Source organism: Haemorhous mexicanus, chromosome 9 (assembly GCF_027477595.1).
Source record: "Haemorhous mexicanus isolate bHaeMex1 chromosome 9, bHaeMex1.pri, whole genome shotgun sequence".
In the NCBI taxonomy this organism is placed as follows: Eukaryota; Metazoa; Chordata; class Aves; order Passeriformes; family Fringillidae; genus Haemorhous; species Haemorhous mexicanus.
In genome coordinates, this window is record NC_082349.1 from 28,620,989 (window position 1) to 28,644,197 (window position 23,209).

The 23,209-nt window shown below is 48.0% G+C and overlaps 1 long non-coding RNA gene across 3 annotated transcripts; it reads right to left on the reverse strand.

The window, feature by feature from the left end:
- Nucleotides 1-609: 609 nt before the first annotated feature.
- Nucleotides 610-12,908, reverse strand: LOC132331330 (uncharacterized). Of its 3 annotated transcripts, XR_009487555.1 has the most exons (6): nt 11,684-12,908; nt 10,667-11,496; nt 9,154-9,345; nt 5,753-5,859; nt 4,512-4,617; nt 610-4,296 (listed from the first exon to the last, which is right to left on the reverse strand). It is a non-coding gene; the product is annotated as an uncharacterized LOC132331330 (long non-coding RNA). The 3 variants fall into 3 exon arrangements; XR_009487554.1 differs by lacking the exon at nt 5,753-5,859 and having other exon boundaries at nt 11,684-12,906; XR_009487553.1 differs by lacking the exons at nt 5,753-5,859; nt 10,667-11,496 and having other exon boundaries at nt 11,684-12,894.
- Between the last annotated feature and the right edge of the window lie 10,301 nt (nt 12,909-23,209).

The following is a 23,209-nucleotide window of genomic DNA, read 5'->3' on the forward strand; positions in this document are numbered from 1 at the left end:
CATGAAGCTTCCCCACCTTTTGGCCAGATGCCTCTCCTTTGGATTGAGAATATATAAACTGTAACTTTTGAGAGGACTTCGGTGAACCCCCACAGACGACAGTGAATCTGTGTGGCTGGACATGAGGATTCCATCTCATTGGTAGCTATATTCCCCTTCCCCTCTTTTTCCTTTCTATCCTTTATTTCCTTTTCTGATCCCTCTATCACATTTGCTGTTGGCCCTCGATAAAGGTGCATTTGTTGTGATTAAACTGACAGTCCCCTGCTGTTTGTTTTTTGCACTTTTGGGATCGGGAAATGGACCACCACGACCTCGCTTGCCCTAGTGGATTGTGACACATTGGTGCCAAGCAGAGATGCTGATCAAGCAGAGGAGAAGGAGAGCACAGTTATTTCATGCAGGAAGTCTTTCCTGGGTAAGCCCAGGGCAGAGGGATGCCCAGCAGCCCTTCACACAGGATTATGGCTTCTCTAGGAAACCTGACTGAGCACAGGAGAACATCTGAATGAGAACCATAACCCAGCCTTGACTGAAATGCTCTCAAACTCCAGGGAGTCCAGACGGCAGAACCAGGTGTCAGCTTGAATTTTACAATGGAACAGTGTTGGCCAGCCCTGCAAGAGTTGGCTTACAGCAAGGTGTAGGCACCTAATTCCCTTTGAGATGACTATATAAGAATCATGAGTCTAAATCTGGTGTCTAAATCACAGCAATGGGCTGTACCAAACCCAGAGATACCGACTGAATGTGCTTCACCAAGTGCAAACACCAGATCTCACCTTGAACCTCAGTTGTTCTTTCTTCTTGCAACTTTTAGCACTACAAACAAAAGCCAAGCACCATATCCACTTTATTGCTGCAGATATTCCAGGCACAAAGCTCCCACGTGTTTTATAGAAAAAGTAAAAAGAGCTTGGAGTTGTTAACTCTGACGCTATGGGCAAGGCAGCAATCCCTGCTAACAGTTTCCATCAGTCTGAGGTTTAATTGCCAGCCATTGGGCCAGCTTGCTCCAGGAACAATTGTGAAGTCATTTCACAGAGCATTTACCAACAGCAGGCTCAGAAAACAGAGGCTGGCCATGTTCTCTGGCTGATTAAAGTCCTGTGAGCGGAACAGGGCACTGAAGGTTTGCCACCTAGGAATGAAGTGTTTTCCAGGCAAAGGCTGCTCCAGTGCAGGCTGGAGGAGGCAAGATGAGGAGAAAATAGAAACCTTTTCCCCAGGTTAGATATCCCCACAAACCTTCCTCTTACATCTGGGGCTGGATTTGAGTCCTGAACCCTTTTGTGCTTCAAGAGCTGCTCTCTCACGAGCAGAGCTGGAGACCTCCGTGACTGCTGCATCCGTTTTCTCTTGGCCTAATTGCCCTGGAGTCTGGTGAGTAGAAGCAGCCAGCACCAACAGATCACAAAAACATCTTTTCTTGTGCAGTTCCCAAATCAATGTGGAAATGTCATCATGGGCTGGCAAATTGGGCTGCCCAGGTCAGAGCTCAGGGTCAGAACTCAGATGACATTTCAACCCAGGACAGGAGCAATTTGTACCAGGCCATAACATCAATTTGCATCGGTTTCATACTGAAAACTTGAGGGGTTTTTAGGAGCCAAATCAGATCTTCTGTCAAAGGGCTCCCTGAGTTAGATGCACATTTAAAAGTTCATTCTTGCACTTCTCTGCATGCTGCCACAGAAACACACAAAGCAACATTTTCCCAGGAAAGGACTGAGCCCTGATGTGAGACAGGGAAAGTTTTGTATAGGGAAGGAGGGTTTCCTTTCTGCTTGCATTTCAGACCCTATCATGAGCTTCCAAGGGTTCTGGCATATAATTCAAGAGACCTAGGGAGAAAAACATCCTGAAAATAACAGAGACAAAGATTCCTAAATCAATTTGGCCCTTCTTCTAACAACAACAACAACAACAAAATCTACCAAACTTTATCCATGTCAATACTACTCCATCCTTTCCCAGATCATAACACAGGCTGGCTTAGGAAGATCCACCATGTCCAGATAAGCTATGGCACCATGTGAGTAAGGAGCAAGTCAGGATTTAATTTGTCCTTCAAAATCACTTTTGAGATCCATGAAAATTTATTTTGTTGATTTTCTGCTGGACCGTCTCAGGCTTCAAAGCCTGAGATGAGCAATTTAATTTCTTAGCAGAAGAGTGAATTAAAAAGTACAGCATTATTTCTTCTCCTCAGTTTCTGTTCCCTTAACTGCCTGGGAAGTGGGATTAAGTCAGCACTGTCATTTCTGGGACCAAGGCAATCTTTTGGTTTGTAAGAATTTCATAGAGGAAAACCAAAATCCACTTATCTGAAGAGCTACTGGGTGAAAAAAAAGTCACATAAAACTCCCTGTTTTTTAAACAAGATAAACCAAAGGTTTTCAACATCTTTTGATTTGTGGGTCTGTACACATTTTCTGGGGAAGAGGCAAACTTCCCAAGGGTACTCTGGGCTGTCAGCAGCCAAACTGGGGGGAGATGGTCCCACAGGGACTCCACAGCACTGCAGGGCTGAACCTGCTCCTCTCTGCATCCCGTGCAGAGCTGGCTGTTTTTGCAGGACACTTCTCATTACGGTGATGTGTTTGCTTTGAAACTGAGCCTCAAAACTTCTCGGCTTTTCAGGCCCCCACCCTGTGTTTTCATGTTTCAACTTTTGAGCTTTTACCTTAAGATAAGTTTGGCTTTCAAAAACTAAAATCTGAACTGGAAGGAAGCTCAGCATGCAATATAAATGTTTGTTTTTTAAAAAAAAATTCCTACTGACGTTTTTTGGTTCTTTCTTTCTTCACTGCATTTAAGATAAATTTTCCATATAGACAAACATATTGTGTAATAATTCCTCATCTCAAAATATTTGTGTAAAAGAAAACCTAAACAGGATTAAACCCTGGCTAATTAAAAGTGCCATAAAAAAAGTTGGTAAAATAAAATAAAATAAAATTCATTACTACCAGAAATATCCTGAAGATTATAAACTTAGCATTTTGGCTGGCACAACTGGAGCTGAACAGTAAAACAAGTGGAAATGAACAATTACTGATATATATTTTTATATAGTTTAAGAAATACTGTTGCAGCTAATTCCTTTTAAAAGATACTACAAATCATTAAAAGAATACTTTTTATAACCCCAAGTTTAATATTTCATGACAGTTCTAGAATGCATTTAATTGCATTGCCTAATGTGAAAGTCATAATTCAAATCTTTATACAGAAAAACTAGAAAGCAATTGCTTTTATTCTAACCCTTTGTGTAAAAATTATATTCTAGCTGTCAAAACAGTTGATAAAATTTAAGATTTGAAGAGAAATTTGCTGAAGGTTTGTTATCTTTGGCATAACTTGAGTGATTCGAGCCCCTGCGCTAAACAAATTGATTATTCATCAAACAAACTTCTTGTTGTTACACGCTCCAGAGAATGAACTGTACTTGTTTGGTCTGGATGGGAGAGAAGTGTGGGGGAGAGGATGTGATAATCGTCTTTGAATATATAAAGCACAGCTGTAAAGAGAGAGGGTGATGTGTTTTCAGGGCCTGTGGAGGATAGAGGTGAAGGAGAAAGCAAGACTCAGGCTAGAGAGGAGGAGTCAGGGCGGCAAAACGTGGAGAGAATTGACTGAAGACCACCACAGAATCTCCATTCAGGTATTTTTAAAAAGAAACATTTTCTGGGCAAGGTCAGTGAAGCCCTGGGAGAGCGAGATGCAGGGTTTGGAGATTTCAGGTGTATGATCTCCACGCAGGCTCCACAGGAGATGGGGACCCACAGACTCAGGGTTCAGGCTGCTCCTGCAAGTTTGGACATTGCTTTCTGCATCATTTATGGTCTGAGTGCTGGCCAGCTCCTGACACCTCTGCCAGCCCTGCTCCTGTGACTGTGGTGCTTCCCCCACCATTCCCACCTCTTCCCAGTGCTGTCACAGCCCCATCCCCTCCCATGGGCACTCAGGTGGGCACCAGCAGCGGGATCACTTTGGGTGCCAGTCAGCCGTGCAGCTCCTGAAAAAGTCTGTGAAAAAGACAAGTTTCACCTCTGAGAGAGTGAGTCCATGTGGGAAATTCTTGTGTTTTCAGGGCAAGGCAGAAGGACAGATGGCTGCCAAACCCAAGAGCCAGCAGTGCTTGTAAGATATATTTGCGGTAGGGTATGATATGATGTGAAAATCACTTTATTACCATCACGTGCCAGTTAGCCCTGATGTGACAGCCGAGCCAGTTCACATCTCTCCTTCCCGCTGCACAAGGAGGATGTTGTCCTCTCACCTTTCCCAGCTCTGCAACACAACACATTGAGCTTAGACAACTCCCTTCTGCAAGGGAAATGCTGCTGACCCTCAGGGAGTGGCGGGCGATGCTGCTCCCATCCTGCTGCATTCCCACAAGTGCTGCTGTTTGTGTCTCAGTCAGTGCCTTGGCTCTCCTTCAGCCCATGTGGCTGAAGGGACACCACGTGTTCAGTGCCAAAGGAGGACGTGTGACACCACCTCACCTGTTTGCAAAACAAGCCCTCACTTTTCCTGTATCCTTGCAGCAAGGCACTCTCCGTGAAGCCTTGTCCAGAGCACAGCCACCTCGCTCAGCCTCTCTGGAGGTATCTGCAACACAAATACAAAGAAGAAATGCAAGGCAGAAGAACCAAGGAACCCATTTGGAGACCAGCAAGGTGCAGGCACCTCAGGACATGCACCAGTTTGCTTTCCCCCCCCATCCTGCAAACACTTAAGCTGCAGCAGGCAGATGTGCAGGGTTAGGACCTCTCCATCCCTCAGCTGCCTGGTAGTGCAGCCTGCTCCCTGCAGCCACAAGGAGAAGTGAGGGGAGCCCAGGTCAGCCAGGATATCCTCAACACTGCTCAGAGACAGCCCAGCAAATGGTGTGTGCAGCCCTCCAGTGTCACCCTGAACAAACTCTGCCAGTCAGCTCCAGCTGCAGGCAGGCCTGGAGACCCTGAGTTTAGGGTACAATGCATTATATACCTTTCTTTGCTGAGCATCTTAATACAGTAGCACCAATCTATCCCTTAACTATTGTCCATAGCCTATCATAACTACTGTAATTACCATATTCATGTTACTGTTCTCCAATCACTAACAGTTCGTACATTACAGTTTAAGCTAGAAGTTGTTTTTCAGTTTTCTTGCAGTGGAAAATTCTGAGACCTTTTTGCTGCTTGCAGCATCGGCAGGTTTGTCTGCCTGTGCCATCTTCCTGCTTGGTAAAAACATCTTCTTGTTTGGCGTGGGTTCATCCTTTGCTCTAAGCCATAAAAATCCCTTCTAACTAACATACCCTTTGCCCTTGGTTATCCAGTAAGACTGGCTCAGCAATTCTTTTCTTCTATATCAAAACTTGCTTCCATCTCTATTCCTTTTTCAGATTTTACATTCAAAATCTTTCTGCTAAGCACACATATCTGTGAGACTTGTCAAACTTTCATCCTTCCCAACACTGCCCATGTCTGGAGGGGCTGTGCCCCCCCAGCTCTTGCCTCTACCTGCAGCCTCAGCTATTCTGCAGATAATGCCTGCTACAATTTGGAAGTCTTTAAGAGGAAACGTTGTGTCTTTCCTGCAATAAAGTTCACAAAATGTCGATGCTTTGTCTCTGTAACAAGCACACAAAAAGAAGATATAAAACCCCACGTGTTTATAGATGCTCTCAGTGAGCTGCTCTTTGCCAAGGCTGGATCTGTGAGGAGGTTTTCAAAGGATTGCTGTGCTTGGATCTCACCAAGGATTCAGTGGGTAACTCCTTGCCATGGCACTGGAACGTTTCCCCCATCAGTTGGCTGCTGCCTTTCACAATGTTTGTGTAGAAGCTTTTTTTTCCAGCCCTTTCTGTGGAAGAGAGTGTTTACTTTAGTTTTGAACAATGCCGTGACTGCACACCAGCTGACACCCACAGGCTTACCAGGGCCATGAACTAAGGAGAATTTCCAAGTGTTGGTGTCACTGGCAGGGTTTGAAGCAGAGCTATAAAGCCTGCAGACAAGCAGGCTGCTGGCCAAGGAGGCTTAGCAGCTCTTTGGTGAGGTGTCCCAGATAGCAGGAGAGAGATCTGTACCACACCCTGGCTGCAAACTCTGATATCACAGAGCTCAGCCTGCACTGCATCGAGAGGGGAATAAAGATTGAAACAGGAGCAACCAAAATTAGATCCCTGACTGCTGCAGCAGGAAGGTGAAAACAAGGATGGCTGGTTTCTTCCAGCGGTGGAAGATTCTGGCTTTGGAGCTGAACTAAGAGGAAAGACTTGATGTAATGAGGAAAGCTCGATTCATTTTGGGTCAACCAAAAACATTTTGCTTGATCAGTAACAAAATCTTCTGCTTTGTTTGGAGACTATTCCATCTTTTAGAAAAGTCAATATGAAAAACCACAACCCTTTTCCTTTTAAATTTAGGTCTATTGAAAATGAAAAGAAAAAAGAAAGCATCAAACTAAATAATGTTTAATAAAGCAAACTGCTTCAGCCTGAAAATGCTGAAGTGAAACATTTCAATATTTAAGGAAGTAAAGGCAGACTTCTATTGTTTTGTCTTGTCATTGACTGACTTCAGCCCAGATTTGTGAGTTATCTTGGTTGCCTTCATTTTCACAGGGGACTTAATTTTTTATTTTTCAACTCATTTAATACTCTCTTCTTGTGCAGTTTGAGGTACAAATGGTCAGGTTCAGCAAGAACATGACTGAGCTGACAATTTGCACAAATATCAGGCAAACTTCAGGGTCCCCCCCCCTTTTGCATTTTAGTTTTCCTTTGAAATTGTACCTAAATTTCAAGAAGCTGGGGGGTTCTCAAGACCCCCATAACATGCACAGAAGAGAACTGTCAAAGTCTGTGTGCTCTGCTGGGTAACCTGCACACCGCAAAAATTCAGATGCCATCTTCAGTCCTGCAAAATATTAAGCCAGGCATTTAAGATTTACCCCAGTGATTAAGCATGAGCAGCTTGTAATTGTTTCCAGACCCCTCTCCTAGCAGGAGAAAAGGCTCTGCAATCCCTGTCCACGTGCTCAGTGTAGCAATGCACTCACCAACAGAGAAACTGAAGGTGAGCTGGGGAGGACAAGCAGATATCCTGAGTTCTGAGAACAAGCCAGCCTTAACTTTGAGTCCAGCACAGACTGTCCAGCTCAGAAAAGCAGGATTATTTATTCAGCAGGGCATGTCTGTGTCCTGCCTGGAGCAACACCTGTGCACCAGCAAGCAGAAACCCCTCCTAAGTACATGTGGTCACATTCAGTCTGCAATTTTTCATCTGGTTTGAGAGTGTTAAATGAAGATCAACTGCTGAAATCGGCCTCATTTGGGGGATCTGACTTTACAGAGGAGACCTTTGTCCTCCAGGTTTTATATGAAGCCCCAAAGATTGCAGACTTTCTGTGTAAGCCACAAAACAATCCAGCGAGCATCTGCCTCACATCCCAAACTGTTCCCTCCATGCAAATCTACTGGTGGATTTTTCCCCCAGACTGTTTGGTCATTAAAAGAGATCTTCCCCAACTTGCTCAGGGCTTCAGAAAACCTCAGAAAAAAAACCTCAACAGCCCCAGCCCAAGTTTGAAAGCAAATTCAAGGGTTTGCCCTCACCTTTGAACACAGCAGGGCTCTGCTCCAACAGGTTAGATCTCAGGGGCCACCTTGCTCCCAGGATTTAAACCAGACCACATGTGAAATGGGAACTACCTCTTGATTTTATCTTTTTTTTTTATTTTTAAATAGGGAGAATTTAGGGGCTATGGTTCTTCTTGTTGTTATTCTTACTACTATTTTAATGGCAAATTCAGTGTGTTGCCTTCCCTCCTTAATGAAGGGAACCAGAGAAATTCACCAGAGCTCCATTTCTCCTGCATTCTAGAAATAGTACCTACAAATCCTGTGTAGAAAAATAACCACAATTTTTCCCCACCTTGTCTCTCCCCCCTGAGATGGGGTTTTCATCATCTCAGACCATTTATCTTCTACCACCTCTTTATCTTAACCTTTTCTCAAAGGTTACATTTATTTTCTGAGCTCCACAGCCAGGACAAGGATACAGAGGGTGCAGCTGATGCTGCCTTTTGAGAATCACTGTCACCACTGCAAGAGGCACAAGCCCAGGGGGGAAGGATGTCTCTGGAAAGAGCCCCTGCCCTCAGCCAGCCCAGTTCACCCAGTCTGGCCTCTCCAGAGCAGCTGGGGTTGCTGCCATCAGAGCACGTCCTTGCAGCCAGAGCTGAGTCCTGCCCCTGAACTCCTTTTCTCCCCCTTTCCCAGCCCTGGCTATTGCCTGCACATCTGGTGGCTCCTCTGAACCTCTCTGCAATCATTGCTTCATCTCAGTTCAGCTCCAGGCTGGAATGGAGCTGTTCTCCCTCCCCTGGGACCTTGAGTGCATCCTCCTCTCCGAATCAAATTCGCTGTGCAGCGGATCCTTCCATCCCTTCTTATGCAAAACCCTCCGAGAAGGGTCTTGTTCCAGGATGGAAATCTTGGCACACTCCTCAAGTAGATGATCTCAGATAAGCCCACTGCTGGGGAGAGAGGTTCACCACCCTCCATGGAAACTTTGCAAGCTCTGGTTTTCATCCAGATGAGATTTTTTTTTTAAATTTAAATTTGAACAAAAATGCTTCAATCTTTACAGCGTGAGAGAGGAGTGAAAAAACACATCACTGCCATTATAGTGGAGGGGTAAAAAAGTAGCTCAAGCTGTCTTTGAAGAGCCCTGGTGCTGAAACAAATGGGCTTCTCTTGTGTAAGTTGGATGAGAATGGTTTTTCTGCCAGAAATGGCCTCTGCTTGCTTCAGTGAGTGAGGGGTAGCATTTGCTGTCTCCTGCCCAAGCCCATCTCCCCACAAGTGGGGTGGTTGGCAGCAAACCTGGCACTGAGCCCGTGGAGTTTTGTGGTGGAGCCAGAGAGGTGGGAGCTGGCTGTGCCATCTGAGACCTGCAGTGAGGGCCAGAGCTGAGCTTGCACAGGAGCAGAGAGGGGTGGCAGCAACTTTTAACCACATTTCCACATCAGGGTACAACAGGGAGCTCTTCCATCAAAGCACAACTGTGCACAGCCTCAGGATTGTGTTTTACTCAGCATAAGTAGTTCTCTGTCTTGTGCACAGAGGAAGGTTTTCACTTGTGTGCTCACCCATCTGCTCATGGCCAAAGCCAGGTCGGTTCTGGTTTGCAGAGCTGAGTCCTGGCCAGGCTGTCCCTCAGCTCCTGCTCCTCCAGGTCATCTCTGTCAGCCTGTGGTGCCAGCAGAGCTCCTGGGATGTGCAGTGGCCCCATCTGCACCATGACCCAGGGCTCACAGCTGAATGGCAGCAGCAGGAATTGCCTGCAGGGAAGATGTTGAGAAAGAGATGAGGAAAAACTGCATCTCACCCCAGCCAAAAACACAACTCACTTCCACACGGCCACCAAGCACTGGGACCGTGGCAAAGCCAAGCCTAAAGGGGCCACTCAGCCCCCAGAGCATCTTTAATTATGCTTTTCTAGGTCATCACAAGCCAGCCTGGACAGTGCTGGGAGAAAACAGATTCACAGCAAATTCCCTCAGGTCTCTGCCTGCAAACAGCATCGCCCAGGGGAACACGGCCCCGGCCTTGGGAAGGCAGCAGGAAGGTGAAAACAAGGATGGTGAAAACAAAATCTTCTGCTTTGCTTGGAGACTATTCCATCTTTTAAAAAAGAGGGTTGGGGCTCAGGGCTAGCCCGGCCCCCGAGGCCCGGGGCTACCTGCGGCTCGGCTCGGCTCTGCCAGCCGCCCCCGGAGCCCCGCGGCGTGGAAGGCATTAGCGTTTAAAAAACACTTATTTAAAAAACACTTACAGGAATGGAAGGGTGGGAAGGGGGGAGAAAAACAAATGGTATTTGCGGAGGCCCATTCCTCAGCACACTTTCATGTGTGCCAAAGTTTGTTGGCATGGCTCTGAGTTTGATAGGGAACATCTGGGCTGCTGTTGCTGCCTGTGCATTGGCTGAGGGCAGCGAACAAAAGGGGTTTGTGCAGGAATGTGCGGGGAGGGACAGCTGCGAGAGGCGAAACGCAGCCATGCTCCCTGAAGAAGAAAGCCTAATGCACATCCCATGTTCATGCTTTTTAAAAGGGGATAAAAGCCTTTCCCCACCCCCTTCCCTTCCCTTCCCTTCCCTTCCCTTCCCTTCCCTTCCCTTCCCTTCCCTTCCCTTCCCTTCCCTTCCCTTCCCTTCCCTTCCCTTCCCTTCCCTTCCCTTCCCTTCCCTTCCCTTCCCTTCCCTTCCCTTCCCTTCCCTTCCCTTCCCTTCCCTTCCCTTCCCTTCCCTTCCCTTCCCTTCCCTTCCCTTCCCTTCCCTTCCCTTCCCTTCCCTTCCCTTCCCTTCCCTTCCCTTCCCTTCCCTTCCCTTCCCTTCCCTTCCCTTCCCTTCCCTTCCCTTCCCTTCCCTTCCCTTCCCTTCCCTTCCCTTCCCTTCCCTTCCCTTCCCTTCCCTTCCCTTCCCTTCCCTTCCCTTCCCTTCCCTTCCCTTCCCAGACTATGGGGAGAACAGAGGACATCTAAACCACAGTAACATAACTATACATCACTAAAGCTTTTCTTAATATTCACACAATAGTTATCTTTTAATTGCAAGAGCCAATCATCTCATTATCCATCTATAACAAAGTGCTACCCAAATACCTTCTCTGGAGCAACTCCAAGGAGAGCCAAAGGCCCAGGCAATGGAAATCTTGGTCCAGGTAGCAGATCCAATGTGTGTCCTTGCTAAAGACTGGAGCCAAGGAGGGATGTAGGCTGCTAGGAAGGATTCGGGCCAAATGTACATACCAACAACAAAATAGAAAAATTCTCCATTGATTGGAGGGGAAAAAATCCCTTAAACACTCAAAACCGTTGCTTTGTTGTATTGAGCTGGACAAAAATGGAATGAGGGGAAAGGTGTCAGAAGGTAGAAAATTACACCAGTGCTGGTCCTGTTGAGGGAGAGGTTTACTCCAGAAAGTGAAATTTTCAGAAGATTCATGAATGCTAAAAACACCTTTTGGGTGAATAACACCTTGGGTGTGGGATGGTGGAGAGGAGCTCCAAAAGGAACAATTCAATGTCAGGATGATTCAGTCAGAAGGTTCTGGTGGCTGTGCACAGGCAGCAGTGACCCCTTGGCAAGAGCATGTCTGCTGTGACCTTTAGAGCCAAGGGTTGCACCTGACCTGAAGTTCTCAGCTAGCTCCCAACAGACCACCTTCCTTCAGGTGTGAATCTTCCCCTCCTCGCCATCCTCTGGTGTCACACACAACGGGACTCTGTGTCTGTAGGAAGCAGTCTCTGGCCTTTGGGCTGCTGGCAGTGGCCTCAGTGCTTATTTTCATCTTCTGACCCCACATTTCCAACAGGAGTGGAAGAAACTTGAATCAGCACTGCTCTTGGTGGGTCCAGGTCACTTGGTGCACTCTGAGAGGGTTTGTCACTGCGTGCTTGCCCTGTGGCATCGGGCTGGCTGTGCCTTGGGTCTGTTATAGATGGATAATGAGATGATTGGCAATTAAAAGATAACTATTGTGTGAATATTAAGAAAAGCTTTATGATGTATAGTTATGTTACTATGGTTTAGAGGTCCTCTGTTCTCCCCAGAGTTCTCTTTTCCCCCTGTGTTGTTGTCTAGGACAGGTAGAAGAAGGCTGCACAAGTGTCCCTTACCTGGGGCAGGTGGGAATGGAAAAGCTTGGTGCTTAGGGGGAGCAGCATGGCAACACCTGACCTCCAATGCAGTGACAAGAAAGCAGTTTCCACTGATAAATGGCACAGAAGAGCTGACTGACAGACTTTGGGAGGGGCCAGGGCTGGCTGATGCAACCCCAGGGGTATAAAAGCCTGAGCATCCATCTGGAAGGTGAACTGGCCATGTGGTGTGCACGAGGGGCAGTTCCCAGCACTGCAGCTTTTTCCTCATGTAGTCCTTTGCTGTATTTTTGTCAAGGTTTAATAAACCTCTTTAAAGTTTCAAAGTGAGCAGTTGTTTCTCACAACTTGGTGTACACATCCCTCTTCCTTGACAGGAAAACCCTCTGGGGAAGCCCTCTGGAGTAAAACCTAAAGACAGAGTTCAGGTCAGCAAAGTCCCTTGGGTCTGGCAGTGCAGGTGTTGGAACCCAAGAAATTCCTCTGGCTGCCCTGGAGGACTCAAGACCAAAGGGCTCAGAGACCTTGGCACAGAGCTCAAGACCCCTGTGCCTTTGATCTTGACCCATGGAAAAAACAATTGCCAACCTTTATATGAAGAATTATGACTCAAGAGTGTTTAAGTAGAATAATAGTTAGTTGGTCAGAGGGTGAAAAATAGATTTTTGGGGTTTTTAGAATGGGGGTTCAGGGGGCAAGATGGAGGAATCTGGGCATGTCCAGCCTTTCTCCTTCTTCTTCTTGGCCTCCATCTTCTGGGTGATGGTGGCACTTTTGGATTGGTTTAGAGTAGAAGCTCACCGTCTAACACAGATGATAGGTGTTGGGAAGTAATTGTAAATGTTGTACACCTAGTTTTTAGTATACAAAGATAACACTGCCCTGGGGGTGGCCAGTGTGCCTCAACCCAACCTGCCAGACAGACCTTGGCAGGTAGGAGAAAGAATATCATAGATAAGAAACAATAAAAAACCTTGAGAGCGAGAACAGAAGAATCCTGACTCCTTCTTCGACTGCCGGGCTGGGAAAAGAGACCTGCACTCATCTCAGAGTCACTCTGACCAGCAGAGATCCTGAGCTGCAGGCAGCTTTTTCCAGCTCTAATCTCCTCCCCAGGTCTCAGCTGCGTGCCTACACACCATCGTTTGGAGCTGACTTCACACCAGCTGCCCCAGGCAGCGGGATCAGCCTGGGGGTGCTGCCTCCAGGGCTGGCCATGTTTGCAGATAAGCTTCCCTCAGCGATATTTGCATTTCGATTACATCAGTGTCAAGACAGCTTTTGGCCAGAGCCAAGCCAAGCAAGCAGCCAGGCTGGGCGGGGCGGGGGCAGCGCTCCCCAGGCAGCCCCGGGCAGGGGACAGCCAGCACTGCCACCTCTGTGCCACACACACATCCCCTCTTCTGTGGGCCGGGAGAGGAGCTGCGGGAATCCCAGGCAGCCTTTGGGAACTCCCCACAGCCATCAGCCCGGGATGTGGAGCCCTGCATAAATATACAGAAATGCACAACCGAGTTTAGTGGTCAGGGCTGTGTTTAAGAGAGGAGGGAAAGAATGTCACTGCTGTGTTCAGTGCTCCTCGAGCCACTTCTGAGGACCAGGAGGCCTGGGGGCAGCCAGTCCACTCCTGCTTTGTCACTCATTCCTGTTGCCCTCAGGGACAGGTCTGTGCCTCCATTCATCCTCTCCATCCTCCCCCAGGACACCTTTTCTCTTGGCTCTGCCTGAAAAGCTGCATGTCAATGCACCAAGGGACAAAATGTGGCTTTCCAGCCATACTCCTCCCTGATCCCACTCCTGGCTGTCCTTCCTTGACTGGCCACTAAGAACCACCAGTCCCAAAAAAGCAAATTTCTAAAGCAGAGAAACAATCTAAGCACCTAAATCCCACTTTCCATGTGGTTAAAGGCCCCATCAGGAGGCAGACTTTTAACATCCTAAATGCTTTTGAAGGCTGCAGTAGAAGCTCATCTGCATCTTCAGTGTCCCAAGGGGCTCCTGTGCCTTTGAAGTCCCTGCTGAGGGACCATGATGGTGGGAAAGAGGACAAAATCCTGGAGCCACAATTAAAATCAAGAGTCCAGTGGATCTCACAGTGGTTCAAGCTGCTTCTGCCACTGTGGGTCCATCCCATTTGCCCCATCCCATTCCCTGGGCCAGCTGGGACACTCCCTGTGCAATGGGCCTGGGAAGGGAACAGTGGGAAAATGCCCATTTTCCTTTTTGCAGGCAAGAGTGGTTTGGACAGTTGTTTCAGCTGGGAAAAAAAGCTCAAACCCTTGTCCAAATTGTCCAAATGTTTAGCTTTTGTACTTCCTCCAGTGACACATCCCAGGGCTTTAGTTGAAAAGGTCTTCTCTCTTCAGAATTAAGCTGTTATAGGAAAAAAAAAATCCTATCAAAACAGGAAGCTTGAAATTATCAAAGAAAAATATTTTCATTGACCTTAAAAGATCTTACTCTTTGGTTTTCTAGTTCACAAAATTTTTCAGAACTGACTCCTCGTCCCCATGAGAAATGAGAAATACTGTCAGTACCTCAAAAATGTTGCCAGAAGGGAAGAGTTATTAATTACCAACCTCTATTTTTAACCTGCAGCCAAAAGTCACTTCTAATGGGTGACAAGTGGATTCCCTCGAGGCTCTGCCATTGGCTTCAGCAAGGCTTTAAAATCAAAAATAGGGTTTTTTTCCCTTTTTTTTTCTGGATGGGAAATGCCCCAGGCACTCTGCAAAGCCCAGCCCATCCATCCATCCATTTCCAAAGCAAGCATCAGGTATCACAGGCTTTTGCTATCCATCTCTTTAGAAAAATGGTGTCATTACCTTTCCCCCCTCACCTATATTCCAGTTGAAAAACCTTATATTTTCTCCCCCTTAACTCAAAAAGGGCTACACGGATTTTTTTCCCCTCAGAGTATGAAAAAAAAAAAAAAATCCCACCTGGTTAAGGCCAGGGACACAAAAATTTCAATGTGAAAAGTGAATGTTTTCAGAAGTTATGAACTTATGAAAAGGAGGACTATTGTGGAAACTGTTTTACTGACATAATTATAACACCATGAACAGAGCCTGCTGTAACATATAACACTATCAAGCTCCTGTCAGCATTTAATAGAAGTCTTAATTAACTGCTGGGGAGGAACCTGGCAAAAATTTATTTTCAGGAACACTTTTGGGAGCAGTGTAACTCTGTTTTTTTTTTTTTTATTATTTTTCAAGTCCATCTCAATTGGAGCCTTAGCAGAGTATGGAGGACAGACTAAATACAAGCCACAATTGTGTATCTTGTAGGCATTACTTCATGATAGGATTTTCTTTTCTCTTAAACATATCATCCAGAAACAACAATGTTTGTGTTGGGTCAGAGCCAGATACTTCAGAGCTAGATTTTAACTTTCCCCAGGTTTGGGGTTATCCAGAGCCAGGGGATTGATTCAGCTTTTTGGGGACAGGGGCTCAGGTGAGCCCTGTAGCATTTGCTTTCCTCCCCACCTTCCAGCACCCAGAGATGCTCACACTCAGGATTTGGGGGAAGATCCTGTGTTTCCCTGCATGGCAATGGCTGAGCTCCTGGGCTAGAGACCCAGGCTCAGAGGGGAGGTGTGGGGAGGGTCAAGCACAACTCTTGGGGGATCTCTGTGATAATTTCCTGCCAATGGTTTCACAGGAGAGAGAACAAGCTCAGAACCAGCCCGACCATTGCATGGTTCTTCTCCCTTGCCAGTGTGGGGAAATCTTGCAGAGGAAGGCTCCTCCTGCTGCAGCCTGATCTCAATGTCCATCTCCAGGAACCTCTTCCATCTCCCCAGCACACTGGTGGGGTCTGGCCCCTGCACCTCTCTGGAGTCACCAGGCTGGGCTGAAGAGGTGAGCAGGGTAGCAAGGGAGGGCAAGCCTAACCCTGGGATGGGCAAGCTGCATCAGCAGCAGGTTTTGGGGTGTCTGGGGCACAGAGCCATCCTGGGGGGAGCACATTAGGAGAAAGCTCGAATTAGAGAAGGAGCACAGAGGAGACACTGAGCAGGCGGTGATAAGGGATCTGCCAGGGTTAACCTGGCTCTCCTCACTGCCACACCTGACCTGCCAGATCACATCTCACAAACACTCTGGCAAGCAAAGAGCTTCTCAGCCGATGCCACCACAAACATTCCCTCAGTCTGGCCTGGCAGCCCAAGCTTCTTTTCCTTCCCTTCCTGCCCCCTCCATCCCCCGGCTGGCCCCTGCTCCGGCGGAGCAGCGAGGGGAGCTGGCAGCCCACATCCATTTCCCTGATAGCACCGATAGCCCGACAGCTGCTCTCTGTCCCTTCGGAGATTAGTTTGTTTTCCTAACACAATTACTGCCACGTGGCCCTGCTTTGTGCCGGGATCGGGGCTGGATGCAGATAAAGCAGCGATAAGATCCCAACCATTCCAGCCCCTTCCCAGCCGGCTGTGCTCTCCTCTCTCCTCGGCACCCTGGCTGCCATGTACCCGCTCCCAGCTGGGCCAGCCCAGTCTCGGGGTTTGGGTTGCTGGAATGGCTCCCGAGGTGTTAAAGAGCTTTTTTCCCAGCCCCACGACTGGAGAAGAAGTTGAGATTTGTTGGTTCTGCTTCTCAAGGTTGTTTATTTTCTCTTATCTGTTCCATTCTTTCTCTGCCCTGCTGAGATCTGTCCAGCAGGTCAGGTTGTGGCACAGCCCCTGCCCTTGGGGTGGTGCTAGCTTTTTATACTAACAACTATGTGTACTTTATTTACAATAACTTTCCAATACCTATCACCTATGTTAGACAGTCTGTCTCTATTCTAAACCAATCCAAAAGTGTCACCATCACAGAAGATGGAGGGCAAAAAGAAGGAGAAGGAGAGGACACACCCAGATTTCTCCATCTTGCCTCTTGAATCCCATTCTAAATCCCCAAAATTCTTCTTTTTCACCCTTTTTCACAAATTCACTATCATTCTACTCCACTCTTGTGGCTTGTAACTCTTCACACAAAGTTGGTAATTGTTTCCATGGGCTAAAATCAAAGGCACAGGTGTCTTTGACTCTGTGCCAAGGTCTCTGAGCCCCTTGCCAGGGTCTCGAGTCACCCAGGGCAGCCAGAGGAACGTCCTGGGTCTTGACAGCCCTGGGCAACTTTCTGGCCCTAAACCCCAAGGATTTGGCTCCCAGCTCTTCACACAACACCAAGGAGTTGTTGTGTGATGTGCCTGTGCAGGGTTGGGTGGGTGCAGCCATGAGATGCGACACAAAGCGCTTATCAGTGGTAGCGCCCTGCTTTGGGCAAGCACAGCTGGCCAGCAGCTGGCTCCAAGCTGGAGCCTGCAGCCAGGCCAGCTGGCTCTGCCCAGCCTCTCCTCCTCCTGCCCAGGGTTAGCCCAACTCAGCTCTGCCTGCCCATCCCACTGGTGAATGAGGCAGCTTTAGCCGCGTGCATCCTCGCTCTGAGAGGAGCACTGTCAGAGCCCAGGACATTCCTCTGGCTGCCCTGGAGGACTCCAGACCCTGGCAAGGGGCTCAGAGACCTTGGCACGGAGTCAAAGACACCTGTGCCTTTGATGTTAGCCCATGGAAACAATTATCAACTTTGTGTAAGAGTTACAAGGCACAAGGGTTTGAGTAGAGTGATAGTGAATTTGTTACAGGGTGAAAAAGTAGAATTTTGGGGATTTGGAATGGGGGTTCAAGAGGCAAGATGGAGGAATATGGGCATGTCCTCTCCTTCTTCTTCTTCTTGTCCTCCATCTTCTGCTGGGGTGGTGACACTTTTGGATTGGTTTAGAGCAGAGACAGACTGTCCTAACACAGGTGATAGGTATTGGAAAATTATTGTAAATAAAGTACACGTAGTTCTTCATATAAAAAGCTAACACCACCCCAAGGGCAGGGGCTGTGCCACAACCCAACCTGCTGGACAGATCTCAGCAGGGCAGAGAAAGAATGGAACAGATAAGAGAAAATAAACAACCTTGAGAAGCAGAACCAACAAATCTCAACTTCTTCTTGGGTCCTGGGGCTGGGAAAAAAGACACTTTCTCATACCTTGGAGATCATCTCAACCACAGAAAGCCGAGAGAGCATCCCAGCAGGGCTCACTCCGGTGCCTGCAGCGCCAGCTCAGCTCCAGGGACATCCGTGGAGCCACCACGGGGGCAGCTCTGGCACGGCTGCTCTCCATCACATCCTGCAAAGGATCTGAGTGTCTCCCAGAGCCTCCTGTGGGAATCCTTGTGCAGGGAACAGCTCCTGGAAGCCGGGCCTGGCGTGGTGCACGCCGGGAGAGGACACTCAGGGAGCCTTCAGAGAGACGAGCAGCCTTGCCAGATGTCTCCCATAAAGCTGCAAGTACTTTATTTTAATAATAAGCCTTAATGTATTCATTAAAGGCTCCCAGTGACCTGGGATGAATTTCCCCACTATTGTAAAGGGCTGTGGGAATCTAGAAACCGCTGCATTACAGTTAATAACTTTAATTTTACAAGGCCCAAAATAGACAACTGAAAAAATACACAGACTCACTGTTTCCAATTAAGAAGGGATTTCTTCTAATTCCTCTGCCACCGGCGCTCTTGTTTAGCAAACAACAGCTACAGAAATTCAACCAGAGACGGGGGGAAAAGCAAACTGAGGGAGTTGCCTTTTGCATCCCTGTTACAGGAGCTGAGGAAGGAGCTGGGACCCTTCCTCCTCACTGGGTTATCAGGGCATGCAAGAGCCACAGTGTGGTCAGCAACAACAAACCCAGCCCGGGGCAGCCAGAGACAAAACTTTCACCCCTGCTTCTTCAGCCTCAAGTGCCTTTGATCCAAGGGAGATGATTTCCAATCCATCTTCTCCCTGTTCTCTCCCAGCTAAGATACTTAAAGGGGTTTGGTGGGAGTCCTGGGGTGTGGGAAAACCACCCCAGGGGCTGGGTGAGCATTCTGCTAGTATTTGGGGTTACTGGATTTCTGACTTTAGGGTCAGGAAGGAATATTTACCCCCACCTCAATCAGCCTGGCAGAGATTGCCATGGATTTCTTTTGCCTCTTTCTTTCTCTGTCAAACCAAGGGTACATGGTTACCCAAGGGGGAAAATACACCAAATCTGGGATCCAAAACCAAAACAATCCAGCCTGGGGGTTTTTTTTGTTTGGTGGTTTTTGTTTTTTTTTTAATTTCTGGGAATCCAATGTTTAACAACCCAAATCTTTTAATTTTCCATTCCATTTTTTGGGGGAGGGTTTCAGTTAAAGCTGGAGCTTTTTTTTTGAAAAGAGGCCTGACATTTTTTGTAGAAGCATTCATTTTGTGGCAAGCCCATTTTCTTGGGTGGAAAAAGGAGTTGCAAAGTCCAACATCTCAGTCTGGCTGTGTTGACAACCAACACCTGCCTCCTCATGCACTTCCAGATCCTTCTTCCACTTGACACAGGGACATGCACATCCTCTCCTTAGCATCCCCCCAGCACCAATCCATGCCAATAATCACCTCTCCCCCTTAAGAACAGCTCCATGTTTCACAGCAGCTCCCAAAATCTCCCTCTGCAGACTTAGCCTGACACAGAGAAACATATTGCCTAAAACCCCACAGGTGATCTCAGCTCATGCAGATCCCAAAACTCTCCCCAGGTCACCCAACAAACCCAGCAGGAGGGAGCAGAGGAGTTTTGGGTAGTTCTGAAAGAAGCTGGGAGTTGGACTTGATGATGCTCATGGGAGCCTTCCAACAGAGGGAATTCTGTGTTTCCCTGCAGCAACCCACCCTTGAGACCCTCCCATCACTGCTCTGCCCTTGACCAAGAGCTGCCTATGAGCAGCACTGACTTCACTCTGGAGCAGATTGAGTTTTCCCAGCCAAACTGATGAAAAAGCAAACTGCTTTTCATCTGCCTGGACTCAATTTCCCCATAAATAAGATGGAAATTGGGGAAAGGGGCTGTCAGAGCAGTAGGTCATCCATCAGAGCCACACTGAGAATGCTGATTCAGTCCTGCTCCAGGAAAGAAAATTTATTTAGGAAAGCCAGCAGGCACATCCCTACTCTCTGCTGAAGCCCCTGAGAGCCAGGCAATTAAAGATATCTAAATGTATAAGGGACAGATAAGACTTAAGGGGCAAACCCAGAGCTTCAGAAGGTATTTAGGCAAACTGCTTTCAATGGAAATTAAGAGCTTTTAGAACTCTTTTTAAAGAGTTACTTTTGTGGGCAGGGTCTTGAAGTGCACACTGTGCTTTAGGAAAAAAACCCAACAAAAACATTCCTGGTGGCTTTCCTGAAGAGATTCAGACACACAGGTTGTGATCAGTGCTTGTAAACCTTCATGCTATCCCAGAAAACCCAGCCTCCACTCTAGACATCCCCAAAACTTCTAAAAGTGTGAAAAAGCCAAACTGCTGTGCCTCACCTACAAGCCAAACAGACCCACAAGAAGCACAGACCTTCCCCAACTCTCTGTGCACATATTTCCTACTCCTGCCTTTCTCACATCAATACTCTGACTAAGCTTCTTGAAAAATTTCCATCCAAACAGTTCATAGCAGGTCATTCTTCAGTCAAAAGCAGATTTTTTTTTTTTCTTTAAAAACAAAGCACAGAAAATATTTTTGTGGAAATTTGCCTGACTTGTCTGAAATGTCAAAAAAACCTAGAAAAAATAAGATAGAGGTTTGGTCTCAAGCTGCAAAAATCTTCATTTTAAACAAAAAAAAGAAAAAAAAAAAGAAAAAAAAGGCAATTTACGTGTCTTTTTAGCGAAAATTTAACTTCCAGAGAATAAATTCTCTTGCTTTCATTAAATTGTTCCTGGTGGGATGGGTACACTCAGATTTTCAGAAAAGCCTGCCTCCAGGGATTATTAAGGAAATTAGCTGTTGTGCAAAAGGGGAAGGAACTGGTTAGAGCCTGGCAAAGGAGCAGAGCAAGGATAAATGCTTTGTTCCCAGCCTGATGTTACATTCACAGCCAGGCATCCCACGGGTCTGCTCCAGCATTTGGGGCATTTATCAGTGACCTGGGTGCAAAACAAGGTGGACACAGAGGGCACAAGCCCAGGGGGGCTCAGGATCCCACCACCCCGAGGTGGTCCTGTCTGATGGCACTGGGACACAGCTCCAGCCTTGCCCCTGCCTCCCAGGGGTGGCTTGTGCATCACCCAGTGGAGATGCCCAATCTGGCCCTGCTGTGGCCCCGTGGGGGTGTTTGGCTCCATCACCCCGTCGTGCTGAGAAGCCTTTGGCACAAGATTTTAGGCAGTGAGGAGACATCCCCCCCCTCTCCAGATACAGCCCTGCCATGCCAGCCCATTTGGGGAGTTCAGGCCTCTCACCCAGCATGGGAGCAGGGGATCCACACGCCCTGGAGGCTCCAGGCAGAGCCTCCAGCACCCATCTGGGTTACAAGTGAACATGAACTCTCCCTCCCCATCTGGAGCCCATGTACAGCAAGTGGCAAGATTTATATTGTGCTGAAGCATTCCACAGTTTTGAGCACAGAAATGATTGAACTCCAGATGTTAACAAGATGCAGGACCCTTTTTTTATTATTAAAAACGTGATTTCTTGTTTTGCTCATGACAAAACCCATCAGATTAACTTATTAGGAGCGGAACTGCCATCAGGCTGGTGGAAGCAAGGCTGCCTGAGAGCTCCCTGGAGCTCAGGGCAACTCCAGGCTCCTTTGGAGCAGAGCTGTGTGCAGCCACTCCCTGCACTGGAGCAGGAGCAGGACACAGGTGACCTTGCTCCATACCCACTGGCACTGCAGGGATGCTGGTGTCCCCGTGCCTCAGTTTCCCCATTCCTTAGGGAGAATGTTGGTCAGAGCTGGAAGGGAAGGCCCTGAGCAAACACAGAGCCTGGAGCCTCAGGCAAATCACATCTCCTTGCTGAAGTGGCAGAGCCTTTGCTAACAAGCCCAGGCCAGGAATGGAAACCTGCTCACCACTGAGTCAGGAACAGAAGTGAAGTGACACATAACTCTGACTCTCTCCTGGAGGCTAATACAGAGTTTATTAAAAACCCTTTCCTTTTCATACACTGTTCCTATATAGGTGGTCCTGATTGATCATTTAATCAACACCCCTTCACCACTGGCTAATTAAGAAGACAACCTTTGGTAAATATCTTATGAGAAAACAACTGTCCAAAACAGCTGCAAGATAGTTTTAATTCTTTCTCTCAGCCTTCTCAAAACTCCCCAGAACAATTCCTGGGAAAGTTTATTTGCCTTTCTCCCTCTGACCACGCTGTCAGTATCCACACTCATGCTCCTCTGTCCAGCCTTGGGAAGGGCAAGGGGGATGGAGGATGTGGGGCTGGCACAGGCAGCTCTGACACCCCAGTTCCCCTCAGGAGAGCCCCACAGCACCTTACAGCACAAACTTCACTTCCCATCAGAAAGGAAACAGATTTCCAAGCACCTCTGCAAGTCCTTGGGACCATCCTCCAGCAGTGCCAACATCTGTATCCCAGAGCAGGGGCTGGGGCCTGGCTGGAGCTGTCACATCTTGGCTGCTTTATCACAGGAACTTTATCACAAGCTCATAACACACACGTCTTTGCACCACGAGATCAAACAGGTATGGGATGGCAGCACAGCCTGCTGTCACAGCACGGCCCCCAGCAGCTTGGGCTGCTCCCTGCTGTGAAGACAAAACATGTTGAGGCTGCAGGATGGAGAAGACCCACATATGCTCATCACCCTGATGTTGTGCAGCCAGACCAGCTCAGGAAACTCACCAGCACAAAGGCAGCCTCTCCTGCTAATCCCGTGGAGGCACAGCATCCTTAGGGGTGCACACATTTCCACCTCCCCAAGCACGTGGCAGCTCTAAGGACAGTCACATCTGTTTGCTCAGGGGCACATGAACACTTCTGGGCAGTCCCAGTGTCCTGCTTGGCCAGGCTGAGCTGGGGACAAGCCAGAGCGATGTGGCCTCTCTGCACCCAGCACAAACACCCTCTCCACTCAGCATGAGCCAGAAAAGGTACTGCCCTGTCCCTCTCCCACACATTTCCCTGCTGGGGGACACAGCCACTCTTCTGTCCATGCCCAGGACAGCAGGAGGAGGCTGCCTTCACAGGCCAGCCTTCCCCAGACACCTGCTCTGAGGTCAGGGCCACCCAGGTGTGCTGCAGCCCTCCACCAGCATCTCAGGAGCAAACCCTCCAGCCCACACCAAGAGCCACCTTCCTCCACAGCCCGGGCTCAGGAAAAGCTTCTGCAGGTGACAGCAGTGTTTATTCACCCAAAGGGGTCCCTTAGAGCTGAGAGCTTTGTCACTCTGCCTGACCTGGTTTTGATTCCTTCCTGAGTGCTTTGAAGGGAGCTTCTTCCAAAGGTAAACCTCTCCCTGCTAACTGTGCAACCTGCCTCCATCAACATTTCCTTCACCTCTTCCTCCCAGCCTCCTGTTTAATGCCACATCCCCAGGCAGAGCCCTGGGGGTGCCACACTCCCTCTTGAACTTCCCCTAAATTGACTGGATATGGAATTTTTCATTCCGTGAACAAGAGAATCAGGTGGGAGGAAAAACTGTCATCTTCCACTTCTTTTTTGGAGAAAAATCCCATGAACCT